This window comes from Bos grunniens, chromosome 1 (genome assembly GCF_055505025.1).
Source record: "Bos grunniens cultivar Pamir isolate PY7600 chromosome 1, Bosgru_T2T1.0, whole genome shotgun sequence".
Lineage (NCBI taxonomy): Eukaryota > Metazoa > Chordata > Mammalia > Artiodactyla > Bovidae > Bos > Bos grunniens.
The window spans coordinates 73,011,310-73,030,889 of NC_141165.1; the positions used below are offsets into that span (position 1 = coordinate 73,011,310).

General features: G+C 40.4%; 1 protein-coding gene and 1 long non-coding RNA gene across 4 annotated transcripts in view; one reads left to right on the plus strand and one right to left on the minus strand.

Annotated features, from left to right (window-relative positions):
• LOC147379608 (uncharacterized) overlaps nucleotides 1-19,580 on the minus strand; it is a 129,353-nt gene that overhangs the window by 81,767 nt on the left and 28,006 nt on the right. The window lies entirely within an intron of this gene.
• Nucleotides 19,347-19,580, plus strand: part of LOC147379610 (uncharacterized) — a 40,888-nt gene continuing 40,654 nt past the window's right edge. For both annotated transcript variants that reach the window (XR_015162197.1, XR_015162196.1), the window contains exon 1: nucleotides 19,347-19,457. This is a non-coding gene — a long non-coding RNA (uncharacterized LOC147379610). The remainder of the gene's footprint in view (nucleotides 19,458-19,580) is intronic.

A 19,580-nucleotide genomic window follows, 5' to 3' on the forward strand; every position in this document is an offset into this window, starting at 1 on the left:
TTGCCTACTTCTCTGGATATTTCTGTAAAAAATGATTATCCAAAATTCATGCCATTTGACCACCTCACACCATACACTCAGCCACCATTTGTCTGACCCAGTCATCTCTTCACCTCCCTGTATGGCATGACTCCGAAACCGCCTAGAAATTCAGGATTGGTTTCTGCTGCCCTATTTGATTAGCTCATTTTGCAAGTTTCTGGGTGGATACAGACCATTACAAAGCCAGCTTGGCCAAGGGACAGAAATCAATAAGGAGGGAGACAGCAGGAACAACAGGGGTTGGGTTCAGAAACCTTGCCACACAGTGCGCTGGCTTTGTTGAGCTTCATGGCACAGGCCCATGTTCTGTAAACTTTTCATCTGCACACAAATTGCATTTCACAGCAATACTAAAAGGGTGGGTTACTGATGCTGCATGTGGGAGGTATGTGCACAAATCCTGTTATCTGATAATAGGATTACCATGCATGCCTCCTGAGCATGCTTTGAAAGTTTACTCCTGAATCTACATATACAGCCACAGGCCAGTCATTTTATTGCACAACAAATAAAATTACTGCCAAATCATTTTTAAAGTGACTATTATTTTCCTCATTATATCTGTCATCATTTCTGAGTTGAGCTGCAGCAACAGCCATATCCAGGTAAGTGTTTTTCTTCTCCCTTATCACATCCACACCGTCACATCCCAACCCACCCAAGCAGCACCAAATTGTTTCTTAATATTTCTGAAGCCCACAGGATATTATAGGCAAACTAAGGAGATAAACCGATAGAAAAGAAAATGCCTGTTATTTTAGCAACATTGATGAGGTATCTTCTTCAAAACTTATAACCAAAAAGTTCTTTTAAATAGTCACTTACCAGAAACTCCCTGTTGGTCCAGTGGTTAGGACTTGGCGCTTTCAGTGCCGCGGCTAGGGGTCAGTCCCTGGTCACGTAACTAAAATCCTGCAAACCGTGTGGCCAAAAAAATTAAAGTCGTTTACCATACATGTTGCCCTTGACTTTGATTTAATCCTTTCACTAAGTCTTAGGTTATGGACAGCACAGGTGCAGGTTCAAAATTTTCATGTGTATGATTTCTGCCCTCTCTTGTGGCTAGAAGACCTCATACTGTGCTCCAGCTCCATAGGAGCTGAGGAAATTGTTCCGCCTAAAGAGACCAGAGCCATGACACTCAGGGCAGTGGTGATGGTTGATCAAAGTCCCTGAACCAATAATCACGATGCCCTGATCTAGCAAAGATTTTTCTCTCAAATGTGAATTTATTTACATGGAAATTATTCAAAATATACAAATAAATGTCATTTATATGTACATTTAATGACTCATTTTTCCTATAAATTATATGAAGAGAAATACAAGATAAGTATACAGTTCAGTGAGTAATATATCTGTTTCAGTAACATAAGAACACTTGGAATCTACAGTATCCTAAAGTATCTAGAAGGGATACAAAAAAGGGAGGCATGGTATTGGTTCTGAGTAAAACGTATGTATCTCATATTTTCTCCTCAGACTTACCTTACACAGGAAGTAATGGCACCATAGAGTAGGATGGTACATTTATATTAATGGTGTAAGATGAGTCTGCGGAGAAAATACGGGATGCATATGTTTTACTCAGAACCAATACCATGCCTCCCTTTTTTATATCCCTTTAAGACCCTCTGACTGGACAGAGCCTCTCCTTAAGCTTCCCTTTGGCTCCCAAGAGGAATCTTTGTGTGTTCCAGTTTATTTCCACTTATCCTTCTTTGCCTGCTTGCCCTGAATCTCATTGCCTCAGGGCTTTACATAAGTCTGTATTGTAAAGGAGAATTCCATTCCATAACCCTTGAGAATTGTCACGCTGTTGTAATCATCAACATGGGTGTGAATGCAAATACATTTGGAGCTAACTACCTAGGATTCCTGGTCAAATCCTAAGAATGCCCTGACCCAATCACTTGTTCAGTCACTCAGTCCTGTTCAACTCTTTGCGACCCCATGGACTACAGCACGCTAGGCTTCCCTGTCCTTCGCTATCTCCTTGAATTTGCCTCAGACTCCTGTCCATTGAATCAGTGATGCCATTCAACCATCTCATCCTCTGTCGCCCCCTTCTCCTCCTGCCCTCAATCTTTCCCAGCATCAGGGTTTTTTCCAATGAATTGGTTCTTTGTATTAGGTGGGAGAAGGCAATGGCACCCCACTCCAGTACTCTTGCCTGGAAAATCCCATGGACGGAGGAGCCTGGTAGGCTGCAGTCCATGGGGTCGCTAAGAGTCGGACACGACTGAGCGACTTCACTTTTACTTTTCATTTTCATGCATTGGAGAAGGAAATGGCAACCCACTCCAGTGTTCTTGCCTGGAGAGTCCCAGGGACGGCGGGGCCTGGTGGGCTGCCGTCTATGGGGTCGCACAGAGTCAGACACGACTGAAGCGACTTAGCAGCAGCAGCAGCAGCAGCATCAGGTGGCCAATGCATTAGAACTTCAGTTTTAGCATCAGTTCTTCCAGTGAATATTCAGGGTTGATTTCCTTTAGGATTGACTGGTTTGATCTCCTTGCAAGAGTCTTCTCCAGCACCACAGTTCAAAAGCATCTATTCTTCAGAACCCAGCCTTCTTTATGGACCAACTTTCCCATCCGTACATGAGTACTAGAAAAACCATAGCTTTGATTATATGGACCTCTGTTGGCAAATTGATATGTCTGGCTTTTAATATGCTGTCTAGGTTTGTCATAGCTTGGTCACTGTCTGCAGTGGTTTTGGACCCTAAGAAAATAAAATCTGTCACTGTTTTCATTGTTTCCCCATCTATTTGCCATGCAGTGGTGGGACTGGATACCATGATGGTAGTTTTCTCAATGTTGAGTTTTAAGTCAGCATTTCACTCTCCTCTTTTACTCTCATCAAGAGACTCTTCTTTTAGGATTTGAAATAGCTCAGCTGGAATTCCATCGACTCCACTAGCTTTGTTCGTAGTAATGCTTCTTAAGGTCACCTTGACTTCACACTCCAGGATATCTGGCTAAAGGTGAGGGACCCAATCACTTACCCCTCCCCTAACAACTCTCTTGAATTTTATAGTCATCACCGCACTGCTTCACTTTATAGTTCTCCAGTTTGGGGCTATTTCAATTGACCCATCTCTAAATATTCTTGTACATGTATCCTGGTGAACATAGCACACATTTTTTTAGGGTATATACTTAGGAGAGGAATTTGTGTCAAAGGATATGCAAATCTACAACTTCACTGGATAATGCCAAACAGTTTCCTGAAATGGTTGAAATAATTTACCACCTGCCACCCGACCAGCAGTATATGAACTTTTCTGTGGTTCCACATCTTTGCTAACACTTCTTAAGGTTAGAATTTAAGTTTTACCCAGTGTGGTAAGTAGTTGTACCTCACTGTAGTTTTAATTTGCGTTATCTTGATTACCAGTGAGTTTGGATATCTGTACACGTTTATTGACCATTTAGACATCCTCTTTTGTGAACTGTCAATTCATGTCTTTTCCTTTTTTCCATTGGGCTGTCTGGTTATTTGGTATTTTGTCTTTTGTCTCCGTTTGTTGTTGTTGTTATTTGTTATATGTCTTTTATTGCACTGTAGAAGTTCTTTTTATATTTGGATGTGAGCTTTTTGTTAGGTGCATCACGAATGTTTTTTCTCTGTGACTTTTTTTCCTTCTCTTAATGAGTCTTAATGTGTCTTCTGACTCGTGAAGCGAAATTCAGCAATCATTATTTTCTGTGGCTTGTTTTAAAGTATCTTTCCCTGGCCAGTGATCATAAGGATATTTTCCTAGATTATCTTCAAAAATCTTTATTCTTTGTATTTGACATTGAGATCTACTTTCTACCCAAAACTGACTTGTCATGGTGTGGATTGATTATGGGTTCAATATCTCTCCTTTTTTTCTTTCTCTTCCTCTCCTCCTCCTCCTTTTTCTTTTTGTTGGTGTGGAGTCATCAGATCCATAAACATGGTACATTTCAGTTGCCTTTATTTTCTTTCATTAAGTTTTATAGTTTTCTTCACAAAGGGTTTGCACTTTTTTTATTTATACCTTGGGACTTGATTTGTTAAGCTATTTTGAATGGTTATCTCTTTTTTGTTTCCTTTTTAAACTATTGGCTGCTGGTATATAGAAATAGTTAATTTTTGTATTGACTTTGTATCCACTGCTCAATTTGGCTAAAAACTAATATTGTATTCATAGATTATTCTGGGTTTTATCATAATCATATCATTTTTAAACAATGAGTTTGTTTCTTCCTTTCCAATCCTTATAATTCTTATTTCTTTTTCTTATGTAATGGCTCAGACTGGGACTCTGCTACAGTTCTAAATGGAAATAGTTATAATGGGCATCCTTGTATTTTTCCTGATTGTGTGATTTGTAACTGTGGGATTTTAATTTATTGAGGTGACTAAATGATGACATGAAAGCTAATGCCATTGAAATAAGAATTACTCACATTTCCTGAGAGAAGAGGCCACATCATTCAGACCACATGAGTGGTCAGGAGACAGACAGGAGAGAGGGAAAAGCCTAAACCCAGAACCCTTATTGGAGTTTCTTGAGAAAGGCAGGGCAAAGTAAAACAGTTTAGGATTAGTTATTATTAGTAATAAATTGTGGGCTTTGGGCTATGGGGTCCTTTCTAGCTACTTGGTTCCTGGCCTTGGGATGACTTAGGCCAGGGGAAATATTTGCTTAGTGTGTAAGCATTAGATAAAGGAGGTGATTGGCTTGCACATGAGAGGCATGCTCCCAAGTAAAGTATTTACCAATTTCAGGAATTACTAGCCCGAGGAAGCCAGCCTCCCCTCCACCATTAAGATTTTTAAGATGTCAAAATATCATAAGATATGAAAAAATAAGACATGATTAATACACTGATCTCAAAGAGAAAGTTTCCAACATTTCATTAGTTCCATTTTGTTTTTTTTAGATGTCCTTTATCCCTAAAAAGATACCTTCAATTTTAGTTTGTCAACAGTACTTTTTCCTAGTTATAAACAGATACTGAATTTTATCAAATTTTTTTTCTGAATCAATTAAGATGATTATATGACTTTCCTCATATAATCTGTCAATATTCACATTTACATTTATTGAACTCCATTTCCCTGGTGGCTCAGACAGTAAAGAATCTGCCTGCAACACAGGAAATCCAGGTTTGATCCCTGGATTGGAAGATCCCCTGGAGATCCCACTCCAGTATTCTTGCTTGGAGAATTCCATCAACAGAGGAGCCTGGTGGACCACAGTTCATGGGATTGCAAACAGTCAGACACAATTGAGTGACTAACACTTTGACACTGAACTTGTGATGTTAGTCTGTATTTTTATTTCCAAGAATGATGTGTTATTTTATACTTTGTTGAATTCGGTTTGTTAACATTTTGTTAGAATTTTGGCAGCTATATTTGTAAATGAAATTCATCTGTATTTTTCTTTGCATATGTGCAGAATCTGTCATATTAGTACAAGATTATGTTCATCTTCTGAAATTAGCTGAGAAAAAGACCATAGGATTATTGGCATTTCCTCCTTGCTTGGTAGAATTCTCCACTTGAGCCAATCAGAGCATAAATTTTCTTTGCAGGATGCTTTTAATAAGAGACTGTATTTCTGTAATAGTTAGAGAAGTATTTAGGTTTTCTGTGTTTTCTAATCGGAGAAGGCAATGGCACCCCACTCCAGCACTCTTGCCTGGAAAATCCCATGGATGGAGGAGCCTGGTAGGCTGCAGTCCATGGGGTCGCTAAGAGTCGGACATGATTGAGCAACTTCCCTTTTATGTCAGTTTTGGTAAGTTTGCTATTTTTCCAGGAGTCTAAATATTTCATTTAAATCTTCAATTTGGGGATAAAAAGTTGTTCATAGTATCCTCTTATCTTTTTATATATTGATTATGTGTTCCTTCTCTTTCTTTTTTTGGTACACTCACCAGAAGTTAATTGATTTTATTGGTCTTTTCAAATAACTACATTTTGGTTTTTGTTCATCTTTTTTATTGACTGTTTTCTGTTTCGTTAGTTCATGTTCTCATCTGTTTTATTTCCTGCCTTCTAATTTCTGTGGATTAACTTTTCTGTTTTTTCTCTCTCTTTTTTTTTTTTTTTTGGCCACACCTCATAGCTTGCAGGATCTTGGCTCCCCACTAGGGGTTGAATCTATGCTACCGTCATGAAAATGCCAAGTCCTAACCACTGGATTGCCAGGAAATTTCCTCTAATTTCTTGAGATTTGATGTATGGCTTAATTGTTGTCAGCCTGTTTTTCCTTTTTAGTATATGCATTAAAGATAGTAAATTTTCTCCTAAGTACTGGTCTAATCCTATCTTAGGAGATTTAATTTGTAGCATTTTCACTATTACACAACTAAAAATATTTTCTAATTTTAATTGTGATTTTTTTCTTAGACTTATGATTTGTTTAGATGCTTACTAATTAAATTCTAAACATGTAGATATTTTTATCTCTTTATTATTGATTTTGTTAGAATAAATATACTTTGTTAGATAACATATTCTATATGATTTCAGTTCTTTAAACTTGTTAAGACTTTATTTATAGCTCAGTATAGCATCAATTTTTGTAAATATTCTTCATGACTTTGAAAAGTGTACAATATGCTGCTATTGGTGCAATACTCATTCTTCACTATTAAGGTGAATTTGTTTCTCCAGGCAATTCTGCCTGAAGTTTGCTCTATATATGTTGCTGTTATCATATTCAGTTCAGTTCAGTTGCTCAGTCGTGTCCGATTCTTTGTGACCCCATGAACCGCAGCACGCCAGGCCTCCCTGTCCATCACCAACTCCCAGAGTTTACCTAAATTCATGTCCATTGAGTCGATGATGCTATCCAACCATCTTATCCTCTGTTGTCCCCTTCTCCTCCTGCCCTCAATCTTTCCCAGCATCAGGATCTTTCCAAATGAGTCAGCTCTTCGCATCAGGTGGCCAAAGTATTGGAGTTTCAGCTTCAACATCAGTCCTTCCAGTTATCATATTAAAAGCATGCCAATGTAGAATTTCCGTATCTTCTTCATGAGTTTACTCTTTCATCATTATGACGTAAAGCCCCTTAATCTAGTAGTGTTTCTTCCCTAAATTCTATTTTGTCTGACATTAATGTAACTGCTCCAATTTTAAAATAAATTTGGAAGGAAGTTAATATTTTACTCTCCATCTTTCTGTATCCTTATCATCTTCCTCATTTAGGTATATCGCTTAAAAATAAATTAAATATATATATATATATGGAATTCCGTGGTGGTCCAGTGATTAAGACTGTGCTTTCACTGCCGAAGGCCCCAGGTTAAATCCCTGGCTATGGAACTAAAATCCCTCAAGCTGCCAGGTGCAATGAGATATATATCCACATATAGATATATATCTCCAGTTACACATTATACATACAACTTTCTAACTGGAGCATTTAGCCCATTTATAGTTAACATAATAATGCTGTTTTGGGGAATATATTTACCATCTTACTATGTGCTTTCTATTTGTCTACAAACTCTTTCCTTTTTCTCTCCTATCTCCTGTCTTCTAGGGTAGTGATTTTTTTTTTTTTTTTGCACATGCCTCTTATCTATTAGTTTGAAAATGTACACTCTTTTTAGTTTTGTTTTGTTTTTAGTAATTACGCTAGAAATTACAAAATGGATTAGACTTATAAAAATATGTGTATAAATAATTTAAAGCCAACTGTAGGATTTTACTCCCCTCAGTGTTATTTTTATTTGTTTCCTTCAGACACCTGGACACAGTAGCAATCAGGATCACTTTATTTGGGATTTTGGGGGTTTCCATATGACTGGAAAGGTACAGCCCATACAAAATCTGATTTACTTCCAGTTAATTTTTATTGCTATATTCCCAGTCCAAGGGGTAGAGGTAGAGTGCTATTTATCAGGGGCCTTCCCAGGTGGCACTATTGGTAAAGAACCTGCCTGCCAATGCAGGAGATGAAAAACACCTGGGTTTGATCCCTGGATCAGGAAGATCCCCTGGAGAAGGGCATGGCAACCCACTCCAGTATTCTTGCCTGGAGAATCCCATGGACAGAGGAACCTTGAGGGCTACAGTAATAAGGTCACAACACCCTTTGCATGCCCTGAATTGTAATTCTGACAACTCCTAGCTCAGTGAGATCTCAGCTCAGCCTCATGGCTGCCTCCACTGAGTCAGCAGCAAAAGTCATCAAGTAATATTGAAACCAAGTCCTACTAAAACCTAGTTCCCTTCCCAAGTTTATGATTAATATCTCTATCCAAAACTTTATTCCCTTTCTCGTCCTCCATGACCTCAATCCTGTCCTAACTGAACACTAATCCTCTAGAGTTAGATGACTACAGTTGCTGTTGTATGTATCATCACCAACGTACAAACTCAGGTTGTTTCCCCAGGGCAAGATAGGCTAACAGACCCCTGAGCCATGGACCACTAGGCCAGAGAATCATAGACCAGAGACATCCTGACTCCCTAAACTACAATTAAGAAATGGCACATAAATGGCACAAGACTATGATTAATTCCAGCCTTTTTGTTCTTCCCCTTAAAAAAAACATTCTAATTCGAAGACCAAGTTGGAAAGAACTTGAGTCTTGTCTTCCTTTCCCTTGCTTCACACCCAGCAATAAACACTGTACTTTCTTTCACTACAGACCAGTGTCAGTAGATTGGCTTCACTGCTAATGAGCGAGCCAACCCAAGTTCAGTTCAGTAGCAGTGCATTCACATTTTGAGCTCCCATCCTCTGCCAGATCTCAGTCCAGTAATAGTCGATTATGTTGTTTGTTCTTTGATGCTATGATATTGTGATTTATAATATAATTATAATAGAATAGAGTATATAATACTTTATAAAAATATAAAATATATTTATAGTATATAACTAATATAATTTGTAATACAATATATTATAAAAAATACACTTATAATATAATATAATTTGGTCCTCATCCCCATTTCTGGCACAGAGTTCCTAAAACTTTTGGAATTTCCTAAGTGATGAGAGCAACAAAGATGTTTTCTTTTAGGTTGATGAGGTGACTTTTGGAAAGCACCTAAGGATGGAGGTTGACTGCCAGGGGAACCAACCAAATGATTAGAGGGGTTGAAACTTTTAATCCCACCCCTGACCTCCCAAGAGAGGGTTGGAGTTTGAATCAATTGCCAGTGACCAATGATTTAATCAATCCTCCATAATGAAGCCTCCATAAAAACCCCCAAAGAACATTGTTTAGAGAGCATCTGGGTTGGTGAACAAGTGGAGGTGCTAGGAAAGTGGCTTCAGAGAGGACCTGGAAGCTCTGTACCCTTCCCCATACCTTTCCCTATGCATCTCTTACATCTGGCTCTTCCTGAATTATATCCTTTTATAATAAACCAATGATGCTGAAAGCTCAGCCTCTGTGCACCAGTGCCAAATTGAATCTCAGAGGCTGAGTTTTGAGTTAAACAGAAAAGAATAGCTTTATTGCTTTTCCAGGCAAAGGGAACAGAGAAGGCTCGTGCCCTCAAAACTGTCCCTACCTGGAAGTATTTGCTGAGGAGATTTATAGCAATTGTTCAAGTGTGGGGTTGCTAATAAGTATCAGTTCGGTTCAGTTCAGTTCAGTCATGACTCTTTGCAACCCCATGGACTGCAGCATGCCAGGCCTCCCTGTCCATCACCAACTGCCAGAGTTTACTCAAACTCATGTCCATTGAGTCAGTGATGCCATCCAACCATCTTATCCTCTGTCATCCTCTTTTCCTCCCACCTTCAATCTTTCCCAGCATCAAGGTCTTTTCAAATGAGTCAGTTTTTCGCATCAGGAGGCCAAAGTATTGGAGTTTCAGCTTCAAAATCAGTCCTTCCAATGAATATCCAGGACTGATTTCCTTTAGGATGGACTGGTTGGATCTCCTTGCAGTCCAAGGGACTCTCGAGTCTTTTCCAACACCACAGTTCAAAAGCATCAATTCTTCAGTGCTCAGCTTTCTTTATAGTCCAACTCTCACATCCATACATAACTACTGGAAAAACCATAGCCTTGACAAGACAGACCTTTGTTGGCAAAGTAATGTCTCTGCTTATTAATATGCTATCTAGGTTGGTCATAACTTTCCTTCCAAGGAGCAAGCATCTTTTAATTTCATAAGAGCCCAAAAAGATAAATTCTGTTACTGTTTCTACTGTTTCCCCATCTATTTCCCATGAAGTGATGGGACTGGATGCCATGATCTTAGTTTTCTGAATGTTGAGCCTTAAGCCAACTTTTTCACTCTCCTCTTTCACTTTCATCAAGAAGCTCTTTAGTTCTTCTTCACTTTCTGCCATAAGGGTGGTGTCATCTGCATATCTGAGGTTATTGATATTTCTCCCATCAATCTTGATTCCATCCTGTGCTTCTTCCAGCCCAGCGTTTCTCATGATATACTCTGCATAGAAGTTAAATAAGCAGGGTGACAATATACAGCCTTGACATACTCCTTTCCCAATTTGGAACAAGTCTGTTGTTCCATGTCCAGTTCTAACTGTTGCTTCTTGACCTGTATACAGATTTCTCAAGAGTCAGGTGGTCTGGTATTCCCATCTCTTTCAGAATTTTCCACAGTTTATTGTGATCCACACAGTCAAAGGCTTTGCCATAGTCAATAAAGCAGAAATAGATGTTTTTCGGGAACTCTCTTGCTTTTTCCATGATCCAGCAGATGTTGGCAATTTGATATCTGGTTCCTCTGCCTTTTCTAAAACCAGTTTGAACATCTGGAAGTTCATGGTTCACGTATTGCTGAAGCCTGGCTTGGAGAATTTTGAGCATTACTTTACTAGCGTGTGAGATGAGTGCAATTGTGTGGTAGTTTGAGCATTCTTTGGCATTGCCTTTCTTTGGGATTGAAATGAAAACTGACCTTTTCCACTTTTCCTGTGGCCACTGATGAGTTTTCCAAATTTGCTGGCATATTTAGTGCATATTGAGTATATAAGGCTTGAATTCCTTTAAGGTGAACTCAGGTGGTCTCCTAAGGAGCTTCTCTGGTTCTGGAGGTTATCGAACTATGACTTTCTCTCTGGAATGAAAAATGCTTCATCAGGTAGTTAACATCTTTCGTTTGTTTGGGAGTTTAGTTCTGCAGAAGAGCTCAAAGGTATTATTATGTATATCCCTTGAGGCAGAACCGGATCCTGACCCAAGGCTGCACTATTGTTTCTTGACTTCTTCCCTACTTCTTCATCCCCTCCCATCCCTGTTTAAATCTGCCCTTTGAAACTCAGGGAAGGTCATAGAGGCTGAAGCCTATTCCCTACAAACAAGAAACAGAGGACGTAGAAAGGCTTCCACGCCCGGGAGACCCACAGGGTCCTACTTGGTTGCACTATCTCCAGGTAGATAGTGTCAGAATTGAGTTGAATTGTAGGACACCCACTAGTGAAGAATGGCTTGTTGGTGTGGGAACCACCTCTGCTTCCTTCCCACCCCACCCCCCCATATACATACAAATCAGAATTAGTCACCATAACCTCTGAGTGGTTTTTCAGAAAACTTTTAGTATATTCCATTCAGCTTTTTCATTCCAGTTCTTTAGAGATTACCCCTTAACTCCTGCCAGTGAGGTCCCTGGAACTGCTTATAACCTGGTTTCTCATTTAGTCAGTACATTATTGGAGCCTACTATGTGCCTGGCCCTGTTCTAAGCTCAGAAAACAGCAATAAAGCCCTGCTGTCATAGAGTTGACATTCAAGTTGGGGAAAAGAGGTGATAAACAAGTGAACATATCTGAATAAAGAAGTGAACTATATAAAACTCTGGTGGAAGCTTTCTTCAGCAGGTGAAACAAGTTCAAAGGTCCTGAGGCAGGGGAGAGTAGGGAGGGTGGACTACCCGGAACTGATGGGGGTAGGTGGGGAAGCAGATTTGAGGTAACAGGGCCAGGGCCAGATGGTGTAGGGCCTGGTAGAGTTTTATTCTAGCATGTAATGAAAAGCTCTTGGTATGCAAGAAAGAGACTTGAATGACTTGTATTTGTATTAAATTGCTCTAGCAGCCTTATAGAAAATAGACTGTAGACCTTTTCTCTGATTCTGATTTAACACATTCCAGGAAATTCCTTTCCATCCTAAGTTAGCTATAGTTGTAGAACAGACAAATAAAAATCCTAAATAGTGTGACCAAAGAGGGGACTGCAGAGAAATTTGAGGTATTTTATTAGAAGTGATAAAAGACAATGAATTCATATTCCAGACTGGGAAACTATTGACCCTTGGTATGTAGGACTTAGCCATGCTCTCTTGGATCTGACCTCCCAAGCTGGCTGTTCCTTATTTGATACGGAGAGCACACCTACAGCAGAGGCCAGGCTGTTCTAGGAACCAGCCACTCCCCTAAAACAATCAAGGTCCTGTTTTCAACCTGGATCACCAGTTCTGATTTCTCCTTCCTTCATCCCCAGAGGGCCTTTTGCATCCTCTGCCACCCACCACTTCCGTTGAGGTCACTGCTGTCACCTGAGATATTCTCAGAATTGAAAGAGATCATGGCATAAGGATAAACAAGGATAAAAACAGTTACAGATTGCACAAAATAGGTAACCCCTGAGTAGCAGTTGGACACCTGCTCGATCTTACTGCTGTGAAATAGCACACTTAGTAGACTGGTGTGAAGCTTCCTGAAGCAGTTTGCTGAGCACTCTTGAAAAATGAAGTAGGAGTAAAGTGATACAGCATAAGAAGGCAAGTGCTCATGGTAAAAAAAAAAAAAAAAAGAGTAAAGAAAAATGATTTCTCATTCCTAAATTGTGTGAACATATGTTAAATATGACATATCTCAATGTGGGCCACAAAGTCAAAACAGTCATTTTATTTCCATGTATGGTAACATTTCATCTCTTCAGAATCCAGCTACCTAGCTATTTCAGCTACCCAGAATACAGTTAAGAAAAGGACTAAGCAAAAAAACAAAAAACAAAATTATCTAAAGAATGCAAATAAGATTTAATAAAATTGTTCCCTAAGACCCATATCTTTCACTCACAGGAGAGCCCCTTGCACTCTAGGTGGTGGTGGTGGTGTTTTTTTCTTTTAGTTCATTCATATTTCTCTCAATTTGCTTTTATGTTCATTCTTTATTCTTGTAGTTGTATGCAGCATAGTGATAATAGAGGGGAGAGATGGGCCATCCTGTGGATAACACTCTAAGGACATATGATTATGTGGTTACTAACTGGGCTCTGAAGTCAGGTCGATCTTGATTCAGCTCTATAACAGCTATATGACTTAGGACAAGTTACTTACCTACCCAAAACCTAGGTTCCGAATCTCTAAAATGAGATTATTTGTATCTCTCTCTTGGGGTCAGTGTGAGGATGAAATGAGATCAAGCAGGTGAGTCTACCCAATAGTGATGTGGAAAGCTCAGCTTATGTGCACTGGTGCAGAATCAAATCTCAAAGACAGAGTCTTAGGTGAAGTAGAAAAGAATAGCTCTATTGCTTTGCCAGGGAAATGGGGATACTGCAGGCTCATGGCCTCAAAACTGTGTGCCCCTATCCAGGGGGATCTGCTGAGGAGTTTTATAGCAACAGTGGGGTTGCTAATAAGGACTAGAGAGTGCACAGGGTCTGTACTCCTTTATTCTGGTCTCAGGTGGTCGCCTAATGAGCTTCTCTGGTTCCTTTAATCTGGCCTCATATGGTCTCTTTTTTGGTTTGTTGTTTTGGCTGTGTCAGATCTTAGCTGTGGCACACAGGGTCTTCTGTTGAGGCATGCGGGCTTAGTTGTCCCACAGCATGTAGGATCTTTGTTCTCCAACCAGGGATCGAACCCATGTTCCCTGTTTTGGAAGGCATAATCTTAACCACTGGACCACCTGGTGGTCTCTTGATGAACTTCTTGAGGCCATCAAACTGTAATCTCTGGAATTAAGAATACTAACTTCTTCCATTTGGTGGGGGGCAAGCGAGGGGGCGGGTGGAGTTCAGTTCTGTAAAGAGCTCAAAGATATCATTCTGTGTATCCCTTGAGGTGGAACCAGGACTCGGCCCCAAAGCTGCACTATTGTTTCTTCACTGCTCCTCATTTGTCTCTGGGCTTCCGAGGTGGCGCTAGTGGTAAAGAACCCACCTGCCAATACAGGAAACACAGTTCAGTCCCTGGGTCAGAAAGATCCCCTAGAGGAGGGCACAGCAACCCACTCCAGTATTCCCGCCTGGAGAATCCTCATGGACAGAGGAGCCTGGCAGGCTACAGTCCATGGGGTTGCAAGAGTCGAACGCAACTGAAGTGATCGAGCACGCATGCACGCACTCTTGTCTCTGCATCTCCCCTTCCCTGATTAGCAACTATTTGAATCTGCCCTTTCAGACTCAAGGAAGGTCATGGAGGCTGTAGTCTGTTCCCTACAAACAAGAATCGGGAGACAAAAAGGCTTCTGTGCCCAGGAGCCCCACGTGGTCCTGCTCAGCTACAGTAGTTGCTCTATAGTGGGAACTATAACTGCTAGCATGTTAATGTTTAAGGCAATGTTGCCTAATGACTATGGATTCTGTAGCCAAAATGCATAAAAGGTCAAATATTGGCTTGGCTACTTACTTAGCTGTGTGACCTTGAGTAAGTTACTAAATTTCTGTATGCCCCCATTTCTTGGCCTTTAAAATGGAGACAGTCATTGGACCTACTTCATAGGGTTGTTGGGAAGATGGAGTTAATACATTAAAAGTGTTTAGATCATGACCTGGCACCATAAACACCATGAAAGTATTGACTGTCATTATTAATGACTTATCTTGCCATAATTATAAAGCACTTCTCTCCTTCAGTTTATCCATGACCTCCTAGCTCTGTCCTCCCCTGGCAATCATATCATATACAAAGTGTTCTCAAGTACATCATCCCACATCTTAGATATCTAAGAGATATCTAAGAGAGTCTTAGGACAAGAGAGTCTTAGGACATCTCTGTGATACAAACAGGAGAAACTGATAAATGTATATAAATTCCACACAAATATTTGTCCAAAAAATGCTTAATTGAATCATGGATCCTGGTATCAAACAATTCAAGTATCATGTCACATAAAAGTAAATTTGGAAAAAGTATATAGTTGCAAAAATAAGTGTCTTATCTCTCCAGTTCATGGAAAGTCTACTACTGAGACGTTACAAGAGAAACCAATCTAAATAGGTGCAATTTGTTCACTTTAACACTAGGTGGCGGCAAATGATGTTTTAATCTGTGGTTTTATGCCCTAGACAAAATGTTACCGACTAGACAGAAAGTCTAAGAATACAGCTGGGCATCCCAAGGAGCTCCAGCTGTCAGCAGCTTCCTTCACCCTTCTATGCCCAAACTTCTGAAATTGCTTCATCTTTCAACCTCAATCTCAACTTCTGCAACAATTTGACCACAGGTCAAACTTCTTTAGGAAGTCAGGTGGTGAGCAAAAAGTGGAGAATCCTAGGTTAGTCTTTGTTACCCACAAGAGTTATTGGATATCTAAGATGTGGGAAAATGAAAAGTGAACTAGTTGCTTTTTGCAATTTCCGGTCAGATTTCAGGCTGGAGTGGAGATGGGGTTTTTGTATGACACATTTTAACAGCTGGAAGTGAGACTATGGGATCTGCAAAGCTCCAGAGGTCCACTAACTACCTGGTTTCAAACCCTGAGCTCTGGCACTCATTAGGTGTGTGGCTAGTTTTGCAAATTATTGTTGTTTAGTCACTAAGTTGTGTCTGAGTTTTTGTGACCCTGTGGACTGTAGCTCACCTGGCTCCTCTGTCCATGGGATTTCCCAGGCGAGAATACTGGAGTGGGTTGCCATGCCCTCCTCCAGGGGATCTTCCTGACCCAGGGATCAAACCCACGTCTCTGACATTGGCAGGCAGACTCTTTACCACTGAGCTACCAGGGAAGCTATTTCATCTTTATGTTGCCTCACTATCCCCCTTTCTAAAGTGAGAATGGTAATATAATAGCAGTGCTTATCTCACTGAATAGGTAAGTAAATTAAATGAATTAGTATGTGTGAAGTTTTTAGTATAGCGCTTGACATACAGAAAACACCAGATAACTGGTAGCTATTAGATTTTGGAAGGCTTTGAAAATCAGTCTGAGAAATTTGAACAGTAAGTAACACAGAGATACACTCAGGGAGGTAGGACAAAAGGAAAAGCACAACAGAAGGTCAGTGTGTTCAAATGGGGTAGGGGTGGGGGGAAGTCAGGCAGAAGAAACAGACTCAGTAAATTGAACTTGAGGTTCCAAGGGTTTGACTTGTGGGGTAGTACAGTAGGGAATAATGTGTGGGAGATTAGTTTATTAGCATGAGAAGCAAATGTCAGCAGGTTTATAAGTGGAAAGAGCACCTTAAACAGCTGGGTGACTTGGGCCTGGCTTTGACTCCACTGGCTACGTGAACTTAGGTGAGTCACTCCTCCCAACCTCTGGTTATTCCCCTGTTGTTGATTTGGAAAATATCCTCACTGCCTTCCTTACAGTGATGGGAGAAGAAAATGGTATGGTATGCATGAAGATACTTTTAAAACAGTAAACTTTCAGATGGATATTATTACTGTTTTTGTTAGGAAGGATAAAATGAATTTATCCAGCTGGAAAATATTGACAGACCCTCCAGGGATGGCTTAAAATAATTAATTCAAATTCAAGGTTATGGAATAAAAGTATTTAGAGGACTAAAACTAAAGAACTGTATTTAAAACATTTGATAGTCATCTATTAAATGGAGCAAAGAGCCTGTGGATTTCTCCTGGGTATAAATCCTTTCTGTGTCCTCCATTTCTTGTTTGTAGGAAACAGGCTGCATTCAGCCTCCTTGACCTTCCATGAGTTCCAAAGGGCAGATTCAAATAGTTACTAATCAGGGAAGGGACGGAATGCATAAACAAGGAAGGAATAGTCAAGAAACAAAGGCAGAGCCAGAGTGCAGGGGCCTGGTTCCTCCTCATGGAATATGTTTTTGTTGTTCAATCACTCAGTCCAACTCTTTGAGAACCCATGGACTACAGCTTGCCAGGCTTCCCCGTCCTTCACCATCTCTTTGAGTTTGCTCAAAGTCATGTCCACTGAGGCAGTGATGCCATCTCATCTTCTGTCGTCCCCTTCTCCTCCTGCCTACAATTTTTCCCAGCATCAGGTCTTTTCCAATGAGTTGGCTCTTCGCATCAGGTGGCAAAGTATTGGAGCTTCGGCTTCAGCATCAGTCCCACCAATGAGTAATCAGGACTGATTTCCTTTAGGATTGACTGTTTTGATCTCCTTGCTGTCCAAAGGATACTCAAGAGTCTTCCCCAGCACAGTTCAAAAAGCATCAATTCTTCCGCACTCAGCCTTTTTTATGATCCAACTGTTATATCCATACCTGACTACCAGAAAGACCTTAGCTTTGACTATACAGACCTTTATCAGAAAAGTGATATCTTTGCTTTTTAATATACATCTTAATATTCCCCAAGGAATATTCAGTTCATTTCAGTCGCTCAGTCATGTCCGACTCTTTGCGACCCCATGAACCGCAGCACGCCAGGCCTCCCTGTCCATCACCAACTCCCAGAGTCCACCCAAACCCATGTCCATCGAGTCGGTGATGCCATCCAACAATCTCTTCCTCTGTTGTCTCCTGCCCTCAATCTTTCCCAGAATCAGGGTCTTTTCAAATGAGTCAGCTCTTCACATCAGGTGGCCAAAGTATTGGAGTTTCAGCTTCAACATCAGTCCTTCCAATGAACACCCAGGACTGATTTCCTTTAGGATGGACTGGTTGGATCACCTTGCAGTCCAAGGGACTCTCAAGAGTCTTCTCCAACACCACAGTTCAAAAGCATCAATTCTTTGGCGCTCAGCTTTCTTTATAGTCCAGTACACATCCATACATGACCACTGGAAAAACCATAGCCTTGACTAGACGGACCTTTGTTAGCAAAGTAACGTCTCTGCTTTTTAATATGCTTTCTAGGTTGGTCGTAACTTTCCTCCCAAGGAGTAAACATCTTTTAATCTCATGGCTGCAATCACCATCTGCAGTGATTTGGGAGCCCAGAAAAGTAAAGTCAGCCACTGTTTCTACTGTTTCCCCATCTATTTGCCATGAAGTGATGGGACCGGATGCCATGATCTTAGTTTTCTGAATGTTGAGCTTTAAGCCAACTTTTTCACTCTCCTCTTTCACTTTCATCAAGTGCCTTTTCAGTCCTCTTCACTTTCTGCCATAAGGGTGGTGTCTATCTGCATATCTGAAGTTATTGATATTTCTGGCAATCTTGATTCTAGCTTGTGCTTCCTCCAGCCCAGCATTTCTCATGATGTACTCTGCGTATCAGTTAAATAAGTAGGGTGACAATATACAGCCTTGACCTACTCCTTTTCCTATTTGGAAAAGGAATATACATAGCAATATATTTTAGTTCTTCTGTAGGAACTAAAGCTCCTGCTCAGGTGAAGGATGGTAACTTCAGGCTGAGCACAAGATTCCTGAAACACTGCCCTGTTATTTCACCACCACCTAGTCAGAAGAAAGCCACATACCCTGAAGCTCTCATCCCACATTTTGCCTATAGAAACTCCCTGGAGTTTGAGGTTTTTGAGCACAAGCCACCTGTTCTTGTTTGCCCCTGCAATATACCTTTCTCTGCTCCAAACTTGAATGTTTTGATTCATTTGGCCTTCCTGTGTGTCAGGCATAAGAACTTGTTTTCAGTAACATCTACATGGAATTAAGTGAAGATTTTTAAATGTGCTATAAAAATGGCAGTAATAAAAAGGATTCCATTGAATACAATGTATAAATATATCAATCAAAACTTTAAAAGAACTAAACTTCCTTTTTAAAATTAAAAAGATCATGGGAAAAAAAAATTTAGGAGGGGTGGGGGAGAATTTTTTAATTCCATTATTTGTTGCCCTGAAAAAACATGGTTAAAGACGAACTGAATCACCCAAAGTAAAGGCTAATTTCTAATTAAACAGATTGATCACATACATTTATCTCCTTTCCAATTCAAGTCCTCACCAACACATCAGTGAGAGAAAGGTATAAATCTGTCATAACAAAGAGAATAGGAGCTGATGTAACAAAATTTTACAACTCAGAAAGTAAATTGTCTTATTGCTGCCAAACCAAACTTGGGTCTGCTCACCCACCCACAGTAAAGCTAGTTTCCTGAAACCAGTTGTGGTGAAGGAAAGTACAGCCCTCATTGCAGGTTCGAGCCAAGAACGTGGGTGGCTCGTGCTCGAAAGATCCAAACTCCCTGATTGTTTTCAGGGGAGTGTCTTTAAAGACAACCTTTGGAGCAAGGGCTTCTGATGGGGCAGTAGTGAGGCAACAGGGTGGTATTTCAGGGCTCTCAATCACGAGCCTTCTGGTTCCATCCAGTATGCGTCTAGTGCTTGGATTCAGCAGCAGTAGCCAGCATCCTCTGCCTCAGGTAGGGATCGTATTTCCTGAGGAACAGCTTCAGAGATACCTGTCCAAATGTTATGTGTATCCTTTGAGGAGGAACCGGGACTCTGCTTTACCACTGACCCGTTATTGCTTTTCTTGTTTAACT